The sequence below is a fragment of the Vicugna pacos genome, chromosome 4, assembly GCF_048564905.1.
Source record: "Vicugna pacos chromosome 4, VicPac4, whole genome shotgun sequence".
Taxonomy (NCBI): Eukaryota; Metazoa; Chordata; class Mammalia; order Artiodactyla; family Camelidae; genus Vicugna; species Vicugna pacos.
The window spans coordinates 50,511,817-50,528,981 of NC_132990.1; the positions used below are offsets into that span (position 1 = coordinate 50,511,817).

A 17,165-nucleotide genomic window follows, 5' to 3' on the forward strand; every position below is an offset into this window, starting at 1 on the left:
AACCCCGGGATAGTCACCACATTTCTATGGGCCTTTGCTCAAAATGTGACCTTGGGCAAGTCGCTTCCCTTCTCCGGATATTAGTGTCCTTCTTGACAAATAACAGCCCCAGCTCTGTCCTGCCTGCCCCTCAGGTTGGAAAACAGACTCAGTCTTGGTAACTGCAAGATATGGTGTCTTTTCTAAAACATAATAGGTGTTGCTACAGGTTCCTACAGTCCCTCACCAGCAACATCCCCGTGCTAAGCAAGGGTAGCCATGTTTCATCCCTCTGCATCCTATTAAGATGTGTCTCCTCCTCACCTGTAATTCCCCTGACAGAGTTACCCACAAATGGGTCCCTACAAGAGCGTTTTCCAAGGGGTCTTGTTTTTTCTTTTTTTTTAATTTTTTTTCAGTTGAATGAATTTTATTTTGTTTTATTTTAAAGGGGTCCTGTTTTTTCATGAAAGACAAGGGATGGGCTTGTGCGGGTCGCAGCATGTGGAGGGAACAAGCAGCAAGCATACAGGGAGGTTTTCAGGGGGCACAGCTGAAAGCCTCTTGCTTTCCCCCACATCCTCAACTACCAGGGCCACTTGTCCGTAGGCTTCTATCAGCGTGGGTGAACCCTAAGGAGCGTGGCAGCAGCAGACCACGCAGAGGACCCTCATCGTCTACATTTTCGGTCTCAGCAGAACCTCATGATGGCACAGATTGTCGTTCGTCCTAACAGGCATTTAGTAACTGTTTGTTGTGAGTCAGGTCCTGTGCTTGCCACCGGGGGTAAGAGATGAGTCAGATGTGCTGCCTGCCCTTGAGAGCTCACAGTTTAGTGGGAGAAAACAGACTCGTGTGTGTCATATACAGGATGTGTTGTGACCAAAGCCCACAGAGTGTGTGGGCACAGTTGGTAGGTCACTTAAGTCTGTCTGAGGGTCCAGGGTAGGTTTCTCAGAGGAGACAAAATTTAAATGGAACCTTAACAGGGGTGGAGAAATTCCCATGGGGTTGGGGGTTATGGGGGGGGGCATATTTCAAACAAGGGGAGCTGCAAGTATACAAAGGCACAGGGCTGTGAGAGGACACCTTGGTTCTTGGCACAGTAACAGGTTCTTGCTCCACATCAGGGAAGGGAGAGACCTGAAACCAGACAGGAAGCTGGGGGCCTGAGGAGAAGGCCTTTATGATGTCATGGGAAGCCACTGAAGGGCTTTAGGGAGGAGAATGTCATGGTCAGGTAAGGTTCTTAGAGCACTTTGGTGGCAGTATGGGGGCTGGGTGGGAAAGAAGAGAGAAGATAAATTCACAGAGAGCATTAAAGGAAGGGTCAGATTCTAGAGAGATTTAGAAGGTACCCTTGATTATGAAAAATTCTAAGAACTCTGGCTCAGGAAATTAAGAGAGAGAAGACAGTATGAAAATTTAGTGAGGGCCCACAGGTAAGATGACAAGATATCTTACATCAAGCAAATCACACCTTGACTGCAGTTTCTTGACTGCCTGGCCAAGATAGCCTATGTAATGTTTGTGGACAGGAGGTCAAAAGCTTTCATTATAAATTATTTTTATAGCTACAGAAGTGGATTCAGCAGATCTGGCTGCCTAGGCCAGTATTCCCCTCCTTCCTCTCCTGCCTAATGTGTCTTAGCCCCAAAGCCATTGCTTCATCAAGGAGGATGCCCTCTGCAGATAGAGTAAGGCCACGTTTTGGTTGAGGATTGACAAATAGCTGTGCCAAGATCATGATACAAAGTCCTGCCTAGATCCACTCATTACCACTGAGAACCACACAGCGCCCAATTCTCGGCTGCCTGTGGCTCACAATTACAGAACATGCGTGGGGTGAATTTCCAGAAGAACTGATATTTGAGCTGGGTCATGGAGGAAAGCTGAGGGAAAATAAGTACATTAAAATGATATCCTACCTGGTTTGGCCTTTTTTTAAGAAGTATACCTACAATGTTCTAAAGCAGAACTTTCTACAATGATGGGCATGTTCTTCTGTACAATCCAGCATGGTAGCCACCAATCACATACAGCTATTGAACACTCTAAATGAGGCTAATGTGACTGAAGAACTGACTTTGTCATCTAAGTTTTATGAATTTAAATTTAAATAGCTACCATGTTGGACAGCACAGCTCTGGAGCCCACTTAGCAAGCCTAAATTCTGTTTCACATGCTCATCCTTTGCTTCATTCTCCTTGTGACTCATGCCTGTCTCTGTTCTCATCTGCCTAGACCCTCCAGTTTGAGATACTAATTGACTGTCTTCTAGCTTCCAACATTGGTCCTGTTTCCTGGTTACTGATTTCCTCTCTCATCACAGCAGAAGCCCAGATTATTTTCCATTTGACACATTCCTTAATACTTACCCAACCTGTGCCAGTGTGTAGGTCTAGATAAAGTAGCTTCGGAGAAGCCTGTCCTGCCACACTGGGCTCTTCACTAGGCCTTATTCAGTCCTTCCCTTCTTTCTCTTGGTTTCTTTTCCAGGCCACTTTAACCAGCCAGTTAGTAACCTGGAACATTCTTTGATGTTTTCCCTCCCTGACAGCTTGAGTCAGAGGATGGAACATTTGGGATGGAGGTGTGTGTACTAGGGGCGGGGAGGGAGGGTTATAACTGGATTAATGGACATTTTGATTTGGAAATAGGTGAAGGGCCCCATCCTGAGGCCTTTTCTGTCAGGCATTTTTAACTGTGATTTATATACAGTTAGCAATATTGATAGATGGATTACATTTGTGGATAGAAAGGATAGATTCAGGATGCAAAAAAGGCTCTTGATAGGCCAAAGCATTGGGCCAAAATTTAACAGGTTCAAATGTAATGATGACAAATCTCAGATTCTGTTTTGGGGTCTAAATGGCCAATTGCCTGAGTACCAATGCATGGTGTAGAAGACTGGGCAGTTTTAGCTAATTATGAATCAGTGATGGATAACAAGAAAGGCAATATACCCTTGGAAAGCACTAGTAGAATCACATCCAACAAGAGTTCACATCCATAACAGACCTGCTCAAGGGTGTGGAGAAAAGAAAGCCCTCCTACACTGTTGGTGGAATGTAAATTGGTGCAGCCACTATGGATAACAGTATGGAGGTTCCTTAAAAAACTAAAAGTGGAGTCACCGTATGATCCAGCAATCCCACTCCTGGGCATATATCTGGAGAAAACTATAACTCAAAAACAACACATACACCCCAATGCTCATAGCAGCACTGTTTACAACCGCCAAGACATGGAAGCAACCTAAATGCCCATCAACACATAAATAGATAAAGAAAAAATGGTGTATACATATATAATAGAATATTACTCAACCAAAAAAAGAATGAAATATTACCATATACAGCAACCTGGATGGGCCTAGAGATTATCATACTAGGTGAAGTAAGTCAGACAAAGAAAGACAAACATCATATGATATCACTTATATGTGAAATCTAAAAAAATGATACAAATGAATGTATTTACAAAACAGAAATAGGCTTACAGACATAGAAAACAAACTTACGGTTGCCAAAGGGGAAAGGAGGGGGAGGGATAAATTTGGAATTGGGGATTAACGGGTAGTTACTAGTATATATAAAACAGATAAACAACAAGGATCTACTGTATAGCACAGGGAACTATATTCAATATCTTGTAATAACTTACAATGGAAAAGAATCTGAAAAAGAATACATATATATGTATAACTGAATCACTTTGCTGTACACCTGAAACATTGTAAAGCAACTATACTTCAATTTAAAAAAAATTAAAAACAAAACAAAACAAAAAACAAAAGAGACTTGCTCATTTCCACCCTGACCGGACCATGCCCGGATCATTGTTTCAGGTTTTGAGCACCTCTCCTTTAAAAACAGAAGTGGGGGTTGGTTTTGATAAGCTGAGTGACCACAGTGGTAAAGGGACTAGTAACCTGTCATATAAGGACCTGGGACAGTTGGGCTTTACAAGAGCAGACCATGGGGACAAGGTCACTGTCCTTAATCTCTCAAGGGCAGTCACAGAACAAAGAGCAGACATGCTCTACATGGCTTATGAGGGCAGAGCAAAAGCAAACGAGTGAAAACTAGGCCAGATTTCAGCTCAGTATGAGGAAAACATTTCCTATGGTCAGAACTATGATTTGGGATGATTTTAACCTGCAAAGGCAAAGTTTGGTAGAGACCCTGGAGAAATGACGTTAAACATGCCCCAAAGCGAGTCTGCTCAAAAATCGATCGTCTCCGCAGTGATGGATAGCTGATTCAAAATGTGTAGGCTGGATGCGCGCTGACCCCGCTGAGCTTACAGGTTCTATATTAAGTGCCACTTCTCTCATTCTAGCTCAGCATTCTCGTTAAATAACCTTGGCTCCTTGTATGTGAAAAACAGGTTTCGTGCACAGAACCTCTAGCACCAAGCAGAATGGCAACATAATTTTAGCTCCTGAGCAAAACGGGTGTCACAATAGCGTCGGTACAGTGTGCACATTAACATTTGAATATGCTGTATAATAAGCGTGCTAATTACCCTGAGAAGAATACTTGAAGAATAAAATAAGCTGTGATCGTTAGAGGAGGAAGGGGCTAGCAATTTATGGCATGGCTGCTGCTTGCTATTCAGAAGTACATGACAGCTCTCATCACAGGTAAAAGGTAATTACTGTGATTATAAAATGTAATGACAGTGGCAGGAAGTGATCAGAATTTTATTGGAAATAAGATTGTGGTACAGTTTTTTTTTTTTTAGACACATTCAGATTTAGTAGTAGTAAAAATGGGTCTCCAGTTGGTTGGTTGGTTGGTTCCTTCGGGCAGTTTAAATGTGAATCCATGGCTGTGTAACTAAATTCAATTTTGCAGGAAGTGGCCGACCGAGTTTTCACGGGAGATGAGAAGCTGGCATGGGGAGGCCTCGGGTTGGACGTGGGGACCTGACAATCACCTTGTGCTGGGATAGGAGCCGTGATAGGGAGCTGGCAGGCGTCCCACACCTTGGATGACCTAGACCAGCAGTTCTCAAAGTCTGGTCTGCAGACCTCTGGGGGATCCTGATACTCTTTCAAGGGGTCTGTAAGATCAAAATTATTTTCATAATAATATTAAGATGTTATTTGGTTTTTTCATGGCTTCCTATTGTATGACTCAGCTTATATGAAATGTCCCAAACAGGCAAATCCATAGAGACAGAAAGCAGATGAGGAATTGGCAGGGATGAGGGAGGCCAGAAGAGGGAGTGACTGCTTAATGGGTTTGGGCTTTCCTTTGGTGTGCTGAAAATGGTCTGGAACTAGATAGTGATGGTAGATGCACAACTAAAGAGGCTATTGAATTGTACACTTTAAAATGGTTAATATGGTGAACTTTATGTTTATGAATTTTACCACAATAAAAAAACTAAGACAAAAAAAAAAAAGACAAAGAAGAAGTAAAGGTTCCACATTTACCTGAGAGGTTCTTCCCATCCAGACTATTAAAGCTGCTTGAGGTTTTTCTAATCCTGGAAGTTGTCTTCTTTGCCAGGTCTTTCAATAGCTGCAACTCTGAAAGTGTGGCACATTTTTCTTATTCCCCTAGCCTGCCAGGCCCTTTCAAACCACTTCTTTAGACTTTGCCTAATGCTCATCTCTCTACTTGAAATAGCCTTTCTGTCAACCCGGAAAGCTACTACTTGTTCTTTGAAGTCCCTCTAAAAGGACATTCCCTGGCTGAAATCTTCCTGGGCCTCCACTCCCAACCACAACCCGGGAAGGTTTGGTCCCTTCCCCCAGTCCAGGTTTTTACAGTGCTTTGGTCACATTCCTTACATAGTATTCCTGATATAATATCTTGTCACTTTGTATCACAGTTACAATACATTACTTTTATTAATGTGTCTCTCTCTCTTAAAAGGTGACTCTTAAGAGCAGGAGTATATTCTTATTATTTCCTAATTATTATTCCTTATTATTATCCTATAATTATTACTTATTATTCCAGTACATACACCCCTCTCCACACACACGCAAAACACACAAACACACACACACACACAGCTCTCCAAATATTTGCTAATTAACAACTTAAAGTACTTTTTTAAAGGCTTTACAAACATTGACTCATTTAATTCTTATAACCTTATATACATTTTATAGACAGTTAAGCTGAGGGAGCAAAACTTTAGGGTATGAAGAGATTTTGACAGCAAAACTGTGGGATAGCAAAACCATGTGATGGCACCTGGTGTCAAATTTGGCACGTGGTTGCTGCTTAGTAAAGGCCTGTTTACTATTTACTAAAATGGCCAATAATATTTTTTAAAACGGCCAATAATATTAAGTAAATGAAAGAGATCCATTCTCAGGATTTGTTAAATGTTTCCATATATTTCGGGACCTCATAGAGTGTTAGAGCTGGGAGAGATCTTGGTTATCTCTTCATGCAAGTTGGAGATAGGGCATGGGAGCGCCAAGGTGATCCCTGGAAGAAATATGAAGCTGAAGCTTAATAAGAGAGATCAGGTGTAGGAAAGGAGGTCTCCAAGAAGCAGAGAGAGTGTATAAGATAATTAAGAGAGAAAATTATTCAACCAGCACTTAGGAAACCCCCTACCCCAAAAAAAAAAACGCCAGAGGAAGGCAAGAGAATTAGGAGATGGGAGAGTCCCAGAGCAGTGCAAGGTGCCCCAGGGCATGCATTATCATCAGAGGATATACGGAGTTTCAAATCAAAGAGCACTTCAAGGCTTCCCACAAAAACCAGCTGCAGTCTTTTGTCCCGTCCCACCCAGAGAGAGCTCCCCAGAGGCAACGATTGCTAACAGTTTTAGCTGTTTCTTCTGATGTTTACCTCCATTTTATAAACACATGATCTGTTCTACTTCTTGGTTTTTACACTTTAGACATGATCTGTTGACCTCTGTTATTGGAAGATTAGGGTTTTGCTCTCTGGTACCTTCTCTAAAAGCCAAGTAAGTGGGCACTAGTAAACTGGAAACCAAGTGACCCACCTAAAATGGAGGCAGCTGCTACTAAGTAGGTTATTGCCAGGGAATGCCGCCTCACGTTGGCCAACGTGTCAAAGTATGTTCACTTTGTAAGTAACTAAAATACGACTGGAAAACTGACTTATCAATGAAGCTCACACTAGAAGTCCAGGGTAATTCAAGCTTCAGGGTTGGTTTGATTTAGCAGAACACCAATGTCATTACAGCTGAACTTGATTGGGGGCAGGGCACAGCTCAGCAGTAGGGCGAGTGCTTAGCATGCAGGAGGTCCTGGGTTCAATTCCCCACTACATCCATTTAAAACAAAACAAAAACAAAAATGAAAAGCTGACCTTGATGTGAGATGGGCAAGTCCCAGAGCTCCTCACCCATATCCAGACAGATAAAAGTCACTTCTGGAAGCCTCTCTCTCAGGACTCCTAGCAAGCCTCTGTTAAGCTGGATTGGATCTTGTGCCTCTAGCGGACACCATGGGGTTCTGCCCAGATCCCCTCTTCCAGGAGGACACATCCATTCCTCAGCTGCTGGGAATACTTGCTCCTCACCCTCAGGAAGCCACTTCCCCCAAGCTTTTACACCCCATCCCAGGGTGCAGCCCGAGGCCAGTGACTGACTGATGTAGGAATACAAAAGCCTGGCCCCTTTACTTTGGTTTGGGACAACTCTGAAGGACCATCCCCATTCTTGAGTTCTGGCTAGGATAAGCTGAGGCTTTGGTTGTAACTACATTGCACCTACTGTGCTGGTCAGTTCTCCATGCCCACCCAGCCTTCACGTCCCCAGAGGTACATATCCCGAGAACGCGCCTCAGTAAACCTTCTTCATGCAACTCTCCATCTTGGATTCTGTTTCCAAGGAACCCAGTCTTAAGATAGTGCTTGTCTTTGAATCAATAAAAGTGACAAAAAGAAGGACTATGTTGATGAATTAGGACTAGTTTGTAAGCCCTGTTCTAGAACCATGGGTGAGATCGGCCTTTCCCAACCCACCTAGGCTGAGCCAGGGAGAATAGGGACTGGAACAAAACTTTGAATTGTTAATGAAAAAGGGAAGAATCATATTTTGATCTTTTAAGAAAAGCCAGAAACAGTTCATGTAGAAAAACAAAAATAAAAATCCTCATGATGTTTTAATATCAGAAACTAATTGAGGTTTTTTTAAATACTATGAAGAGCCAACAAGACATGGTCCAATTGTTTGAGCAGGCAGGTAGCTAGATATGAGCAGAGAAAGGGGGACACAGACCAAATGGCAGGAATTGGGCAGAAAGGAGGGGCACAAGCCAAATGCAGGAAAACATACATCATGTAAGCACTAGGGGTCCTGGGGTGGAGAAAGAAAAGGAGGAACCTTTGGGCTGATAAGGGGCCACACCTTTTGGCCTGGAGACCAACAAAGAAAGGTGAGAAAAGGCAGGAATTTCCAGTGTCCGAATGTAACCTTTTGCTCCTTGTGCCCTCGTTTCAATAAAATTAGCCTTGCAGATCAGAAGTACCCACGAGGCACCGACGCCATGACACTTCCGATCCAGACTAAATAAGGACAAAAATCCCTCCTCCCTTTGGGAAGGTGGAGTTGGGATGATAATCAGGAAATATGACCCCAAGTCCTTCCTTTCACAATCGATATTCCGCCCATTCATTTTTACATCCTATGTAACTAACTTTCCAAAGAAACACAGGGCAGCCACTCAACTGAGCCTGCAGGCTCTCCGCTTGAGAGTGTACTATCCATCAGCCTTTAATAAATCCTCGCTTTACTTTTTTTAACCACTATGTCTTGTCTCTGAATTCTTTCTGGGATGGACACAAGTACCTGGAATACCTGCTGCATCCACCGGCAACACAATACTGGCCAGCATTTTAGCAATTTGCAACCTTGGCCAGAGAGAACGCAGGTGTGGTCTGTAGTTCCAGAGCGCAAAGCTGTGATTAACAGTTATCATGAAATCAAGCTCTCCAACAGTTTCCTAATGAAGTGAGCAATATAAAAATGGAATGAAGCACCTCAGGAGGTGGTGAGTTCCTTGGCACTGAAGTTCATTGTTTGAGTCTTGTTAGAATTTGAACTATATGATCTTTGAGTTCCTATTTATTGATATCCATGTAAAGTGCCATGTATTCATAAAACATCACTGATACAATCTTCGCCTAATATCAATAGCAAAGAGCACTGGGATTGCACCAGTGGTTCCACTGAAACACAGCTCAACTTCCTTTTCCTGGAAAGCACTCCACTTGACTCATCACTTCCAGATACTTCAGTATCAAAGAAATAATAGGTGACAAGAAAATCATGTGATTCTTTGCCCTGTTCTTGACTTAGATACAAAAATGTCACCAGCAAATCCTTTACAGATTTCACATTATGATACCCTTTGTTGCTTAGAAATTAGCATTATATTCTAGCATGTCAGAGCTGGAAGCATCTCAAAGATCATGCAGTCTTGCTTTCATTCAGTGGGAGAAGACAGAGAAGAGAAGGAACCCACCAGAATTACAGGGTAAAGTGAGGACCAGGACCCAGATCTCGGCATTCTCAGAGCAGAGTTCTTGTTGCTGCAACCCAAGCAGCCCATTTATTGTCATTCAGCTGAAATAACCGCCTATCATCCAGCTACCCCAGAGTGACAGGACTTACGGGCTAATGGACCTCACAGATAGTAGGTAGCCAGGCTCTGTCCTTTTCAGCACTCCAGAATGCCTAACCATTTATAGAGAGAGATTATTTGATTCTGTTTAGAGGTTTTTTTTTTTAAGGTAATATGTTCACATGGTCCCCCCAAAAAAGTAAGCACTGAGAGTGTCATTCCCACTTCTCCTTTTCCTCTTATCCCCTCCTACAGGTGATTTCTCTTATTAGTTTCTCATAAACTATTATGAGACATTTGAAGTCAATTCCTCTGATTCTCAAAATGAGGGTAGGATATTTATTCACCCTCATTTCACCTATGAGGAAACCAAGACTTAGGGAGCCTCAGTGAACAAAAAAATGAAAAATTAACCAAGCTGAAACTCAGTGTTCTTTCACAATGTTACTACCCTTTTAATAACTCTGCGGTGTGTGGTAAGGGCTTAGCTACTAGGCACAGAATGAAAGGTACAAGTGGCCCTGGAAGGCAAGCTGAGCCACTGAACCAGGGCTCCTTAAATTTCCTAACAGGACAGAGCCTGCAGAGGGACTGACTGGCCCAAGCCGTAAAGAGAAGAGGGACACAACAGGCAGATATCCACCTTGAAATAGGACTTGTTTCATCCTGTTCCTTCATCCCATACATTTAACCTGTCACAAAGCCCTGTCAAGTTTTCCTGTGGAATGTTTATCCTGTCTGTACCTCATATATGGGTTATTGTCACAGGCTTTTAACTGGTCTCCTGGTGCACAAATAGCTTTAACCTAAATGAGCATGTATTACATCCAATTTCCCTTTATAATATGTGTGTAAATTATGCTCGTCCTTTAAAAAGCCTAGTTTTTAATCTTTCAACTCTATGCAGTGGAAACAACCTCATTAGTGTGTTAGTAAAGAGGGTCACGCAAAGAAGACTTGCTCCAGCTCAGAAACAAGGCTGGTTATGAGAAAAGGAGAGACTTGTTCAGAAAATGGATAAATACATTGCGATATATTCATACACTGGAATACTACTCATCAATAAAAAGAAACAGTTACTGGTGCATCTGATACAACCCAGATGAATCTCACAAATATGTTGAGGGAAAGGAGTCAGATACACGAGAGTACAAGTGGTATGGTATCATTCATATGACGTTCAAGAACAGGCAAAATTGTCTGTTGGGGATATAGTTTACAAGGGTTGCCTCTGATGGGGCACTGGAAGGGATACGGGAGGATGTGATAGCAGGGCTTCTGTCTTGATTGGGGTGTTAGTTACACAAGGTGTACACTCTTGTCAAAACTCAGAATACTCAACATCTGTGCATTTTACCCTAATTATTCCTCAATTTAAGAGACAGAGGAGAAAAAGAGAGAGTGAGAGGGAGGCCAACCTGTTCAGTCTGTTGTAACAAAAGGAAACTGGATGTCCAATGAAAAATAGTGGCTTCCTAGTAGCCCTCCGCCCTCTCTCAGCTTCTCTCTAAAACACATCTAAAGAAGCTAGGAAATTAGGAATCTCCCAAAACTGTATGAAATCTGACCTAAATGTTGTACTAGAGTCTTGGCAACATCTCTACTCTTCTGAAGTGCATGTTGCAGCTGGATGGAGAAAATCTGACCCAATTTTGAGCTCCTATCAAGCCCACTTTCATTCCATGAGCAGACTGCCTCAGAAAAGGTTGCAAGGCCCTCGGCCCCTCCCACACCATCTGTCCTCAGTGCTCTGGGGACACCCAGCCCTTCCAGAGCAGATCACTGAGGGAGGCAGAACACCTTTCCCGGTATCCACACCCTCTGCCAGCATACATGCTTTTTAATTTAACTTTTGTTTCAGAGTAAATCAAGGACAGAGTCTCAAATGCAAAATAGGACTACGACAAAACTTGTTACCAAAACAGCAGTCTCCTGCCTCGCCCCTCCCACTTCACTCCCCCTTCTCCAGAGACAGCAATTTCCGTTCTTTTAGCTGTTGGCGCTGGTGTTTGCCACCTTTTATATAAATAACGTGGTTATATTATGTTTGATGTTTTTTGAACATTAACTACTGACTTCCTACTATGAAAACTAGGAATTTGGACCCTGACACCTCACAGCTTTGACTCCCCCCAACCCTTGCCTTTCAATATTGGTTATTTATGTTAATAGGACTATATAATATTTACAGATGAGCCACATAACATGCTGTAATTATATTTCTTGTACAACTTTTTGTTTTTCCTGGATTACGAAAGACCTCTTTTCTTGTTGTTTTCATTTCTCTATCAGAGCTGTGAAGTCTCCTCAATGTGGTTACACAGGAGGTACGCTTCATTTTTCTTTTCCAGCATCCCCCCTGGAGCGCTCTGTCCTCTGTTCCATCTGTACTGGGTTGCCCTCGGGTTGGTTGGTAGCCTGCTACAGCTGCCCTCAAGGGAGGGTAGTTTCTAATAGCTTTCTGAGAAAGGGTGCATGGAGGGCTAACATTTTGAGATCTTAAATGTCTGAAAATATTTTTATTCTACTCTCTCTCTTGACTGACAGTTTGGCTGCTTGTTAAGTTCTAAGAGGAGGATCCCTTTCCTCAGAAGCCATCAACTGCTCCACTGTCTTCTAGTTCCCTGTGTTCTATTGAGATGTCTCATGCCATTAGGATTTTTTATCCTTTCATTATGACTTCTTTCTCTTACGACTTTTAGGATCTCTGGTTTTCTGATTTTCATCATAATATGCCTTGGTGGGCCATTTCAATCTTGAAATCCAAAGGAATTGTGCTGTATTATTGCTTGATCATTTCATCCTTTATAGCTACAGGTACTGAAAATACTGACTTTTGACTTTTGGGGGTGGGGGGGAATCTCTCAGTGGAAATGCCAGCTTGCTCCCTGATCACCATGGTGTAATACCCACTAGTCTGTAAGACCTACCAGTACATCAGAGTTTCCAGTCACCTTTTTAGCCCCTCTCTCATAATATGAACAGATATTCAAAGATGATCACATACTCAGGAAAGGCTTTTGAAAATTAACAAAGGGAAACCTCACTAAAATGGAGGTGGGGGGCCAGAGGGAGAGTTCTCATGTACGTACCACTCAACATCAATATAGATGCCAACAGGAAGAGACATGCCTTGCATCTCTGGCAGAAGTGACACTACTTAACTACCTTGGGAGGAAGAAAGATTTCTTCTTGCCTGGCAACAGCTCAGCCAATGAGGGACTGTCACAACTCAGCCTATGAAAGGCCACTATACTTCAAATTTCCTGTTTCCTCCAATGGACTCTTTGTTTATAACAGCTCCTCCCAATTTCCCTTCTCCTCTATAATAGAGTCTCTATTCTTTTGCTTTACTGCTTACCTGTGGTTCACCACAGTTGCCTGTCGAGTTGCAATTCTTTCCTGCTCCCAAATAACTCATTTGCTGGTAAAATAACTGGCTGTTTTATAGTTTTAGGTTAACAGACTCTAACACAAGAGCTAGAAATCTGAGTTAGTAAAAAGGAACTTGGGGACAATAGAGACAATTGGTGTATCAGAATAAAACTTTATCTCCTTAAAGATTAGAGAAGATATTATACCAATGAAATAGAAACAGGATGCTATGAAAAATGAATAATTATAAAGACAAAAAAAGGAAATTATAACTAAAATAAAAACAAATTTGGTTATCTTAGATGTTCACTCTTAAAGAAGTCACTTTCCTCAAAAGAGAATCCTCCAACCTCCTGCCTTTGGAGGTTAGCTATTAGCATTCTGGAACTAAGTGGAGGAAGGGGAGTTGGAGGGGTAGCTCACCATTTGGAAGGTAGGCTTCCACTTAATTGCCTCTATTTTATCTTTTCTCTCTTGAACTCTGGTAAGTCAGATATTGGACCTCCTGGACTGATCCTTTGATTTTATTTTTCCTTTAGTATATTTCTTTATCTTTTTGTTCTACTTTCTGGGAAAATTTCCTCAACTTGATCTTTAAATCCTTTTAAGGGTTTGGGAGGGTATGGAGATAAGTATGAGTTAAATCCATCGAGACTTACCAGAAATCTTTCTGCTATCATTCTACATCTTGACTGATGGTACAGTTGACCCTTGAACAACACAGGGGTTAGGGTTGCTGATCCTCCCTGCAGTTGAAAACCCACATATAGCTTTATAGTCGGCTCTCCTGCATCCGCCAATGTGCATCCACAGATTCAATGAACCTTGTTTTGTATAGGACTGTAGTTCATATTTACTGAAAAAAATCCATGTGTAAGGGTCCCACGAAGGACTAGTAGGGGCACTGTGCATTCTGAAATATACATTCTCCACCTCTCCATGGCTAGCGGAGGGAAATTCACTTTTATTTGGGCTTGGTGTCCCCGAGTCCAGCACCACTTTGAGCCTATTTCTCCAGAGAATAAACTTCTGGTCTTCTGCCATTTGTCCACTGGCTTTCCATTTGCTAACCTGTCCCAGAGGGGTACTGGTGAGGGTATAGACAGAAAAATAAGTGAAAAGAGAAGGAGGTCCAGAAATATACTAAAGAAAATGTAAGAATTTAGTATGTGATAAAAGATTATATTTCATGTTCATTGGGGGAAAGAAGGTTATTTAATACATGGTTTTGGCCATTAAAAATAAAGAAAATTAGACCTTTACCTCAAGCCTTACATTAAAACATTAGTCTACACAGATTAAAGATTTCACCAAAAAAAAATGAAACCACAAGTATCAGAGGAAAATATAAATAGTGATATAATCTTGGTCTGGGGAAGGCCTTTCTAAGCATGACATGAGGGCAATAACCATAAAGATGAGTTTTATCCTAAATAAAAATAAAAATTTTTTCTTCATCACCTTTCCCAGTGTGTGTGTGCGTGTGTGTATGTGTGTATACATACATACGTGAAACTTTAAAAACAAACAACAAATGGGGAAAAAATAGTTTGAACATGTATGTCAGACTAAGGGTTAATATTCTTAATACACACAGGGCACGTATTAATAAATAATTTTATAATACCAACAGGACATGAACAGGTAACTTATAAAGAAATACAAATAGCTTATAAATACCTGAAAAAAAATATTCAGCCCCATTAGTCATATACACAAGTACAAGTTAAAGAATGGGATATCATGGTCAGCTTACCTAAGTGATAGAAAATTTTTACAGTTTTATTGAGATATAATTCATACACTATAAAGTTCACTTCTAAAATGTACAATTCAGTAGTTTTCAGTATATTCACAAACATCATCACTATCAAATTCCAGAGCGTTCCTGTTACCCCAAAAAGAAACTCCATACTCATTTTAGTCACTCTCTGTTACTCCCAGCCCTTGACAACCACCAATTTACTTTTTGTCGCTATGGAGTTGCCTATTTTAGACATTCCATATAAATGGAATCATACACTACGTGGCCTTTGATGTTCTTTTACTTAGCATAATGTTTTCAAGTTGCATTCATGTTGCAGCCTACATCAGTACTTCATTCCTTCTTATGGTCAAATAATATTTCATTGTATGGCTGTATTAGTTTCCTACTTGTTGCCATAATAAATTGCCACAAATTTAGCAGCTTAAAACAACACAAATTTATTATCTTATAGTTCTATATGACAAATCCAAGGCAGGTATTCCTGGGCTAAATCAGGGTGTTGACAGAGCTGCATTCATTTTTGGAGGCTCCAAAGGAGAACCCATTTCCTTCCTTTTTTCAGTTTCTAGAGGCCATCCACATTCTTTGGTTTTTTTGCTCCTTTCCTCTGTGTTCAAAGGCAGCATCGGTAGGTCAGGCCCTCCTCAGGTCCCGTTACTCTGATGAACTCTTTTATAGTCAAATCTCTCTGTTCCTTCTTTTATGCCTCCCTCTTCAATTTTTAAGGACCTTTGTGATTACTTTGGCCCATATGGATAATCCAGGATAATCTCATCTCGAGATCCTTAATCACACCTGCCCAGTCCTTTTGCCATGTAAGGTAATACATTCACAAATTCAGAGATTAGGACTGTGGACATGTTTGGGAAGTCATTATTCTGCCTACCACATGTATATACCACAGTTTGTTTAAGCATTTATCAATTGATGGACATTTGGGTTTTTTCCACTTTGGGGCTATTGTGAATAATGTTGCTATGAACATTCCTGTACAAGTCCTTGTGTGAATTTACATTTTCAATTCTTTTGAGTATATACCTAGGAGTGGAGCTCTATGTTGAACTTTTTTAAAGTGTACAATTCAGTGGGTTTTAGTATATTCATAAAGCTGGGCAACCAAAGCATCACCACTATATAATTCTAGAATATTTTCATCACCCCCAAAAGAAACTCCATACCCACTAGAAGTTACTTCCAACTCTCCCCATCCTGCAACCTCTGGAAACCACTAATTTGCTTTCTCTTTGGATTTGCCTATCTCTGGACGTTTCACATAAATGATATCATATAAAATGTGGTCTTCTTGTCTGACTTTAGCTAGCATATTTTTAAGGTTCATCCATGTTGTAACACATATCAGTACCTCATTCCTATTTATGAGTTAAAAAAAATCCCATTGTACAGATATACCACATTTTATTTATCTATTCATCAGTTTATGGAGATTTGGGTTGTTTCCAATGTATGACAATTATGAATAATGCTAAAATAAACATTCATGGACAAATTTTACATGGACATATATTTTCATTCTCTTGGGTATATACCTAGCAGTGAAATTGCTGGTTCTATGTATAACTTTGAGAAACTGCCAAGCTGTTTTCCAAAACAGTTGCATCATTTTACATTTCTATTAGCAATGCACAAGGGTTCCAATTTTTCCACATTCTCACCAACACTTATTGGCCATCATTTTAAGTATAGCCATCGTAGTGGGTGTGAAGTGGTATCTTACTGAAGTTTTGATTTTCATTTTCCTGAATGCCTAATGATGTTAAGCTCCTTTTAGTGCTTATTGGTCATTCGTCTATCTTCTTTGGAGAAATGTCTATTCAAATCTTTGCCCATTTTTAATTGAGTTATTTGTCTTTCTGTTGTTGAGTTCTAATAGTTCTTTATCTAGTCTGGATACCAAGTCCCTTATTAGATATATAATTCAAATATTTTCTCTCATTCCATGCATTGTCTTTTTACTTTCTTGATGGTGTCATTTGAAGTGCAAAACTTTTAAATTTTGACTAAGTCCAATTTCTTTTTTCTCTGGTTTGTTGTGCTTTTGGTGTCATATATAAGAAAGCTTTGCCTAATCCAAGGTCATGAAGATTTACTTCTAGGTTTTCTCTGAGTCTTACAGTGGGTTTAGCTCTGGTATTACAAAGTCTATGATCTGTTTTGAGTTGAGTTTTGTATACGGTACGAGACAAAGGTTCAAATTCATTCTTCTGCGTGTGGATATATAAGAATCCCAGCACCTTTTGTTTAAAAGACTATTCTTTCACAATGACTTATGATGGCATCCTTAGGTTTTCACCCTTGCTATTAGTTGAAAACAGACTGCGGCAAAGAATTTGGAAAGATAATACCTAGTTTAGGCAAGAGTGAGGGGAAGTCTTACACACTGCTAATGGGAGCATAGAAGAACAGCCTCTGAGGGGTAATTTGCCATATATATTTGATTGAAAAATATAT

General features: G+C 40.9%; 1 long non-coding RNA gene across 1 annotated transcript; it reads right to left on the reverse strand.

The window, feature by feature from the left end:
• Positions 1-4,668: 4,668 nt before the first annotated feature.
• Positions 4,669-12,706, reverse strand: LOC140696094 (uncharacterized). Its single transcript, XR_012072101.1, has 3 exons — positions 12,646-12,706; positions 5,426-5,521; positions 4,669-5,049 (listed from the first exon to the last, which is right to left on the reverse strand). It is a non-coding gene; the product is annotated as an uncharacterized lncRNA (long non-coding RNA).
• Between the last annotated feature and the right edge of the window lie 4,459 nt (positions 12,707-17,165).